The sequence below is a fragment of the Nannospalax galili genome, unplaced genomic scaffold (assembly GCF_000622305.1).
Source record: "Nannospalax galili isolate Female #2095 unplaced genomic scaffold, S.galili_v1.0 scaffold281, whole genome shotgun sequence".
Lineage (NCBI taxonomy): Eukaryota > Metazoa > Chordata > Mammalia > Rodentia > Spalacidae > Nannospalax > Nannospalax galili.
Genome location: NW_008349068.1, coordinates 3,808,256 through 3,817,353, shown reverse-complemented (window position 1 = coordinate 3,817,353; position 9,098 = coordinate 3,808,256). Strand labels below are relative to the sequence as shown.

Below are 9,098 nucleotides of genomic sequence, written 5' to 3'. Positions count from 1 at the left end.
CATGGGTAGAGGTCAGAGGACAACTTCATAGAATCAGGTCTCTTCTTCCACCTTTAAGTGGATTCCAGAAATTGAACTCAGCTTATCAGGTTTCCTCAGCAAGCAAGCACTTTACCTGCTCAACCATCTCATTGGCCTGAATTCACATACTTGTAAAGTGTATTTCATCCTTTTCTGGTTTATTTGCAAGAACATTTTCCTAATCACTTCATAGTATGAATGCATACCCTTTATTAAAACATTTTGACGTTTCTAAGAACAAGTATAGCTACTTTTCTAAACAATTGTGAGGGATTAAGAGCTCGGTCAGTATGCACTGTAGCTTATAAACATGAAGTCTCCTGCTCCCTTTGGCAGCACATATACTAAAATTGGAACAATACAGAGAAGATTAGCATGGCCCTTGCACAAGGGTGACACACAAATTCGTGAAGTGTTCCATATTTTTTCCTAGTACCAAATCCTGATAAGTGAGTATGTATCCAAACATAACTATAGGAACCAGGATAATGAAAAGGAACCAGGGAGTAAAGGAAAAGAAAGAATCTGAAAGAGAACAGTAGGAAACAGGCGTTAATAAGGAAGATATGGATAAAAATGGGTCATTTTAAACCAGGCATGGTGGTGCACACTAGATGAGGAAGAGCTGATCTTCCTAAAACAAGGATCTCTAGATAGGCTGACTAGATTCAGTGGCTGGACAAGCACTGGGGAATGGCTGGGGGTGCCAACAACACAGTGGACTGTAACAGGGATGACAGAGTATATGGGCTCCAGTGGGGGGAAGGGGGAGGCTATGGGAGAGTGACATATGGGAAGTGGGTATGCAGATGAATAAATTGTTTGGGATGTTCTGTATAAAATACACACACAAAAAAACAGATTTTTTAATGAGTTATATTTGAGGAAGAAGCATAAATATTTGCTTCATGTTAATTAATAGAGGTGAAAAACATTACCATTGAATTCTACCTGATGACTTTATATTCATACTCAGGTGCCGAGGATCCAAGTGTAAGCCACTGTGACTAGTAATAATCACATACATAAAGATTAGAGATGCATGTGCAAACATCTAAGTGTTAGTAGCACTAAAAATGAGTTTTTCTGTATGAAAGTGTGTTTTTAAAAATGAAATGGAGATTATTTTTAAAGGTTAAATCTCATTCAATGTTATGTCTTACAGGGTCTATACTGAATTCAATGTTTTATAACTGTACTAATTCAACTGTGAACCTAAAAATTTATAGCCAGTTTTGAAAGAGATGCATCTTTGCTCTGGCAATTGTTATTGAATCTGTTAATGCTGTAATGAAATGCTTCTTCTAATCATGTGATTATTAAATAAATAATTGAAAAAAAAAAACATGAAGTCTCAAAGTCTCACCAGGTTTAGTTGATAGATGTATCCTATATGTAACTGTGCCATGGTCCAAAAGGTCACTTCACCCCAGCTTAAAATGAGTTATGATATACTCTGGTCCAAAGGCCAAAAATGTCAAAAGTATTTGGGAGGTGTATCTAATCCTTAAAATATTTTAGGGTTACCTCTTCAGATGGGGGAATGTTAGAGTAGCCAAAAGCCCCATAAAAATAAAAAAAGAAGAAAGAGTACATGAAGTTATTAGGAAAAAGTGATGGAGTGATATGGGAAGAGTTAGAGGGGAAGGAGTTTGCATGGATTTGATCACCTTATATGCATGTATGAAATTCCATAAATTATTTTTTTTAATTGGATCCATATTGCTCACTCAGACAATAATCAATTAAAAAACAAATCAAAGAACTTAATTTAAAACTGAAATACTGAAACTGCAAGAAGAAAACATTTCAAGATATGGTCATAAGTAAGAACTTTCTGAAAAGGACTCCAGTAGTGCAGAAAGTAACTCCAAGAATTGATGAGCAGGATTACATGATATTAAAAAGTAGAGTAAGCAGACAACCTGAATGAGAAAAAATATTTTCCAGCTATGCTGCAGATAGGTAGTTGATATGTAGAATAGAGAACTGCAAAAATTGAACACACACAAAAAATCTAATCAGTAAATGAGCTGAACAGAATAGATGGTTGTGAGATGTCATGTGGATACTGAGAAATGAACTCAGATCATCTGCAGGAGCAGCGAGTGCTCTTAACTGCTAAGCCATCTCTCCAACCCAAACAGAAGTTCTTAAAAAAGAAATATATAATGTCAATACTTTTAAAAGTGTTCAACATTCTTAGTCATGAGGGAAATGCAAATTAAAACTTCTTTGAGATTCCATCTCACCCTAGTCAGAATGGCTATCATCAAGAAACAAATGAGACCCAGGTAGGATGATATACACCTCAATTCCAGCAGGAGGCAGAGGCAGGCAGAGCTCTATGAGATTGAGGCCAGCCTTATCTACATAGCAAGTTCCAGGCCAGCCCAAGCTACATAGTAAAACCCTGTCTCAAAAAGAAAGAAAAAAGGGAAGAAAGGAAGGGAAGGATGGAAAGAGGGAGGAAGAAAGGAGGGAGGGAGGGGAAGGAAGGAAGGAAGGAAGGAAGGAAGGAAGGAAGGAAGGAAGGAAGGGAGGGAGGGGAAAGAAGAAAGAACCTAAATGAACTTCAGCAAATGAATGAATAATGAAAATTTGGTACGTATACACTATGAAATTCTATTCATCTGTAAAGAAAAATGGAATCATGAAATTTGCAGGTAAATTGATAAAACTAGAAAATATACTGAGTGAAGAAACCCAGAGCCAGAAAGACAAGTGCCATATGTTCACTCTTAATTGTGGATCCCAGCTCCAAATGTTTTGATTGAAAGTAACCACAGAAGTCAGGAAGGGACCATGGGAGGACAGGTACTGAGAAGGAATTCTAGAGAGAGGGTGTCTCCCGATTGGCTAGTTTCTCCAATGGATGGGCCTGCCACAGAGTGTGGACTATGGGGGTGTTGCTGGGAGCCATCTTGGAAAGGAAGCCAAGCCACGAGCCATGGGGAAGCCTCCAGCCATGGGAACGCCGTGCAACAGCTGAAAGACATTATGGACTGACTTTTAATGGACCTGGGGCGATCGCTGGCCCCAGAGGCATGAACGAATTATGGACGTGGCATGGTCTGATAAGGCGGGCTCTGAGGTGTGGCACAGGGCTAGGCACTGGGTACTCATTCCTTTGTAAGTTAATAAATACACACAAAATATATTATATGGTTTGTCTGATCGCCCAGAAGACCCAGAGAGAATTTGGGCCACAGGATTGGCATAGTCGGTAGGATATGACAAAACAGAGAATGAGTTTTAGAAGAGAGCTAATGGTGGTGCTGAAGTGGTTTTTGCAATGGGTTACTAAAAAGAGGCCAGCCACGTAGAAGTGTGGGCCACAGCTATGTTGTAAATGTGGGAATATGTTGCAGGTATGTGAAGGTTTGTTAAAGTTACTCAAAGGCTAGAAGATCTTTTATCTGCTCTGGACCCAAAGGGAGCTCCCAGAAAAATAGAGCAGCCACTTTGCATGATAAAAGATGTGCCCCAGGTGGGAAAAGCTGAAAAGGCAGACCCAGGTGCAGAGCTGGAGACAGAGGAAAGGCGGGACACTTTGACTTGTGTAAAGTCCAAGGACTCAGAGAAAAAGACAGAAAACAGTAAAAAGGAAAAAAAAAAAAAGCTAACTATACTATAGCTAGGAAATATTCAATGCTGGAAGTGTTAAAGCTAGGAAAAACTTACAAGCAAGAAAGCAGAGAGTCCCTGGCCGCATGGCTTGTGAGAGTATGGCACATGGGAGCAAATGACATCAGTCTAAGTCCTTCAGAAGCTTCACAGCTGAGTTATATAACCACCCATCCATCCTTACAATATAGACTGTTCAACCTAGGCCAATGTGGGGGGTGGGGGGGGGACAGTCCTTAATGGGATGGCTGGTTGAAGGCATTAAAGATACATGGTTGTCACCAAGGAAGACTAACATGATTAGCAGGGGCTAGAAGACTATAAAGGAGGGGCAGGCGTTACTGAGAGAACTAGGTATGAGAAAAGCAATATATGATGTCCAGTTCACTGGGCCAGATGAGACTGTGTTCACCAGAGATATGAAAGAAAGCTTAATTCAACTGGGACCTCAAGAATGGTATGGGGCTTTAATGGCTTTACTAAGCCCTTTGATGGGACAGGATCTTTGTAAAGTGAAAGAGGCTTTGGCAAATCTAAATGATTCTGACCAGCATGTACAATGTGTCTGCGAAACAACAGAACACCCTATAAGAGATATAAAAAAGACCAGACAGAGGAAATGGTCCACCTGCATTACTCGAAGACAAATGTGGCAAGACTTATGTCAAGCCAAAATCCCCAGAGAAAAAAATTGATAGAAAGCCAAATTCGGTACTAAGGCATTTCTGGAAGGCTTTAAAACCAGAAGAACATTACAAAGGACATTCGAAGGATAACAGCTGTACAAGGGGTGGTTAAGACTCCCCAAGGATTAAATAAGATGCATTTCCCTTCTGATATAGGCTATACTAGGGGTGGAAGCAGGTTTTACCACCAAATTCTCCTCCAACAACATGGTGGGGTCAATGGGAAGATGACAGATGTGGCTACAGTCAGGAGGCAGATCCAGAGCCTGTCTGTGTCAGGGAACCAACAAGTGCAGGGGGACAGGAGAAGCTCCCTGCCTCCTTAGCCCAGTGCAGGGTCAGGCGACTGGAGCCAACACCTGTAAGAGTATCAAGAATAAAAGAATCCAAAGAGATAACTAAAAATGGTAATGAGCTAACCAAATTAATGCCTCATACCCATGCTATGGTACCTAACAAGGCTCTATGGAGAAAACAGTTAAATACAAATGGACAAAACCTTTACATGCTTTATGAGACCTTGTCTATGAGTGATTTAATATATAATGTTGTAGGACCCAGAGATCCCCCTCATTCAACCCCTCCCGACACCCCACTGATTGCTCTTTTCAGCTTCTGTGTAATGCTTGAAATGCACACCAGCTGCTACTCCTCCTCTGCTCCAGGAAACTATAGATTAGATAAGCCCGGGTATGAACACTGCTCTATAGAGTAAAAATAAAGACTCCTGACCACACAGACGGCCTGCACATTCCACAACCCTGAGAACAACACCTGCCAATAAAAAATCTCCACGACCGCATCCTGTACAACCGATCAGTTCAAAGGTGTGTTGGCGCAAGCAGGATTCTTGGACCAACCACAAAGTGACACTGTTATTCCCCACCTCTCTTTGTTTCTAACCTATAAAGAGCCCCTTCTTTTTTTTTACCTTGCTTTTGCATTTTTGGTGTGTTGGGTCCTCGGTGGTCTTCTTGGGGGGTCCTGTGATTGAGGTAGACAATGTTAATGTTCCTTCAAGTGTTTTACAGATGTGAAACCCATTTGAAAGATACCTGAAGAAGCAAAGGCCAGCTATAGACAACTGTTAAGAAAATCTACAGTACCAGGGGTGGGTTGACCCCCTATGAGGTGTTGGTCAGAGAGAGCTCCTAGAGGTCCTCCAATTCACCAAGGCTATTACCATTAATGTCAGTTGTATACTAGAAAGGTCGGTAAGGCCATGTTGCTGAGGACACTGTGTGTTGCGAGCTCAGGAAAAGAAGAAAACATGGAACCAAGACTAAGCCAAAAAAAACTCCATGCCACTGGATGGATGACGTTCATATTGCCAGAAGGCTCTATACAGATGGTTGGGGAAGAAAGGATCCCCTATAAGCCTACTCAACAATGGACCCGCGTGCTGCACATTATGAACATGCCAAGCAATATCTGCAAGTGCAATAATGGCTTGACTACATATGTACAACTGACAAATTTCTAATTGGATAAGGCCTGCCCCCAAGGGTGGAACACACATCCAGTGCTGTAGACCAGGCCAGTGCCTTTTGTTGAGAAAGGCTACAGGCCCTAGTGGAGAAGCCATCATGAGTATATTGTTTAATTAATATAGTACACCTACTGGGATATCCTCTAGGCATCTGTATTCACATTCATGTTTGTTTAAATGTGTCTGCTTCCTTCCATTTGTCTTTATAATAGAAGAAACACCACTGATAGAGATCAGTGGCCACGGCCTAAAGACGACTAATGGGGAGGCCCAAGAAGCCACTCTCTCGCCATGATACAAAAGAGATCACCCTACATCTATCACCCCCTCCAAGGCTCAGGGACTTTAGCGGAAATGGATGGAAAGATTGTTAAGAGCGGAGGAAAGGGGTGGAGTGTCTCCCGATTGGTTAGTTCCTCCAATGGGTGGGGTCTGCCACAGAGTGTGGGCTATGCGGATGTGGCTGAGAGCCATCTTGGAATGGAAGCCATGTCAGAGAAGCTGTGAGCCAAGGGGAAGCCGCGAGCCATGGGGAAGCATGTAAGCCATGGGAATGCCATGTAACAGCTGAAAGACAGAATAGACTGACTTTTAATGGACCTGGGGCGATCGCTGGCCCCAGAAGCGTGAGCGAATCATGGGCGTGGCACAGTCTGATAAGGCGGGCTCTGAGGCGTGGCGCGGGGCTAGGCATTGGGTACTCATTCCTTTGTAAGTTAATAAATACACAGAAAATATATTATACAGTTTGTCTGATCGTGCAGGAGACCCAGAGAGAATTTGGGCCACAGGGGGATAGTAAGACACAGGTACTATGAAGGGGGAAATGGGGGAAAGGGGGGGACTTTAATTGTGAAGGTGGAGGGAGAGTCGTATAGAAGAATAAGGAGCAAGAGATAAATAATACTAAGGATATTTGAAAATGCCATAGGGAAACACTTTATAAGTGCACTTAAAAATACTTATACATGTATATGTGTATGTATGTATATTTTTAATGGAGTTATGCCACACAGGGAGTTAATGCTTGCCCCAAGAACTACAGACTATCTAACAAAAAAATGTCAGACTTGGGAAACCTTCAATCTGTTGGTAAGGAGAGTCCAAGAGACTTCCAAACAATACAGGCTATCGCCATTGCCCTTGGTTGCTTCCCAGATTTTGAAGATAAGACCCTACTGCTAAAGACACCACACACTTTGGACACAGGATTTGAAAGAATCAAGCTAGCACTCACCTAGATCCCTCCTCCCTGAGGACTAGTTCACTAGTTCATAGTATCATGAGCTATGCAAGTTATCAAGAGAGAAAAAGCAGTCAATAGTCCTATCCAGCTGTGCAGCCTACAAACAGCGATGGCCCAGAAAGATAACCCCAAAGGCAAAATAGTGGTATTTTTGTCTTGGGGTAACCAAGAGCTGTCTAATTAGACTTAAGGCCCACTCAATGGGAGGGAATCCACACCTGACACTGTAAACTTAGCCAACTACTCATGGACCCTAGAAGAGAACCTACTACTGCCATTTCCCTAAACCAATATATTTTCTAACTGTATTCTAAATATTTATCCTTATATCCACAGATAAGTGTAGCTCTTAACCCTCATCAAAGAAGCTTATTTTTACAATAAATGAAGACTATTACAGAGATCCATAAATAGTCAAAATACAGAAAGTAAGTGACCATGGGGTGCCCAGCCCATTTGGTACATCTATAATGCAATTGCTACACCTGAGGCTCAGGCAACACCTTAGAAGAAGGTGCAGAAAGATTATAAGAGCCAGAGGTCCAAGATGCATGCTACTAGACACTGTCTCCTAGATATGACAGAGAAGCTGCACACACAATATCTCAATAATAATAAACCTGCATGACAAAACTAGTTGGCAAGTCAACGTGGATAGGGGAAATTTCACAAAACACCACCCCAAACGAAGGACTACAGATAATCAATGGATGCTGAGAGAGGGAGAATGAGTTTTCCCAGAGACAAGCTCCTTGACAGATTACCAAATGTCAAGTGGTCAGCCCCCAAACACATGTACATACAACAACACTAAATGAACTCAGTAGGTTATATATGTATATGTATATATATACATATGTGTATATATAACTGTTGTATAGGACTGTCCTCAGACAGATGACAGACAGATGCCATCTTCCTAAGCTCAGATGTGCCTGCTTGACTAGGATCATCACAACTAAACTCGTTAGCTGTTACAACCTGAAGGGAGCAAGAGCAAGGAGTCATGGACCCTCGCCTGGGAATCCAGCCACACTTCCCAACCAACCAGTCAGTCCTGGTAATACATGGCCTGGGGGAGGGGCTACAGGTATATAGGCGGGGGGAGCCTAGAGGAAGCCCTCTATGCAGCTATGGAGAAGCCATCATCTAGGCTTGGATGAAGACTTTCTGATATGACCTTAAGGAGGGAAGCACCCACACTGTGAAGTAAACCCTCACCCATTGCTCTGTAAGTAAACCCTTAAATAAACTCACTGGTTTCTCAGACTGCAGTTTGGCAAAATCATACCTTGGTTTCTCACTGAGACCAAGGGAGAAGGGAGTGGATGTTGTTTACAACCCCTCAGGAATTTTAACAATGCAACAATCATAATTAATGAAGAGGATATGAATTTGAGAGTAAGGGAGAATACAGGAGGAGTTGGAGGGAAAATGAGAGTTGGAAAGACATGAATACAGCACTCGAATAAAATGTTCAATAAAGCAAAACTTTAAATTTAAAAAAAGAAAACGAATAACAAATACTAATGAGAATTTAGGGAAAGAGGAATCCTTATTCACTGCTGGTGAGAGTGTGAACTGAGACTGCCACTATGGAAATCAATGTGATGGTTTCTCCAAAAACTAAAACTAAAACAACCATATGACTCAGATCTATAACTCTGGGCATATACCCAAAGGACTCTCTATCCTACCACAGAGATGCTTGCAGATCCATGTGTATTGCTACTTTATTCATAATAGCAAGAAACTAGAACCAGCCTAGATGTCCATCAACAGAGGACAATGAGAATTGATACATACACACAATGGAATTTTATGCAACTTCTAAAAAACTGAAATCATGAAATTTGGAGAAAGATGGATAGATCTCAAAATTATTATATTAAGTGAGTGTGATGGCTAATCCTGGGTGTCAACTTGACTGGATCTGGGATTAACTGAAATAAGAGAGATCTTCTTAATTGGATCATCTGAAGCTGAAAGACACACCCTAAATGTGGCGCCTGGCTTCTTGCTGCTTGCC

General features: G+C 41.6%; 1 non-coding gene across 1 annotated transcript; it reads left to right on the top strand.

The window, feature by feature from the left end:
* Nucleotides 1-341: 341 nt before the first annotated feature.
* LOC115072568 lies at nt 342-448 on the top strand. The gene has a single exon (XR_003851613.1). It is a non-coding gene; the product is annotated as a U6 spliceosomal RNA (small nuclear RNA).
* Nucleotides 449-9,098: the final 8,650 nt, after the last annotated feature.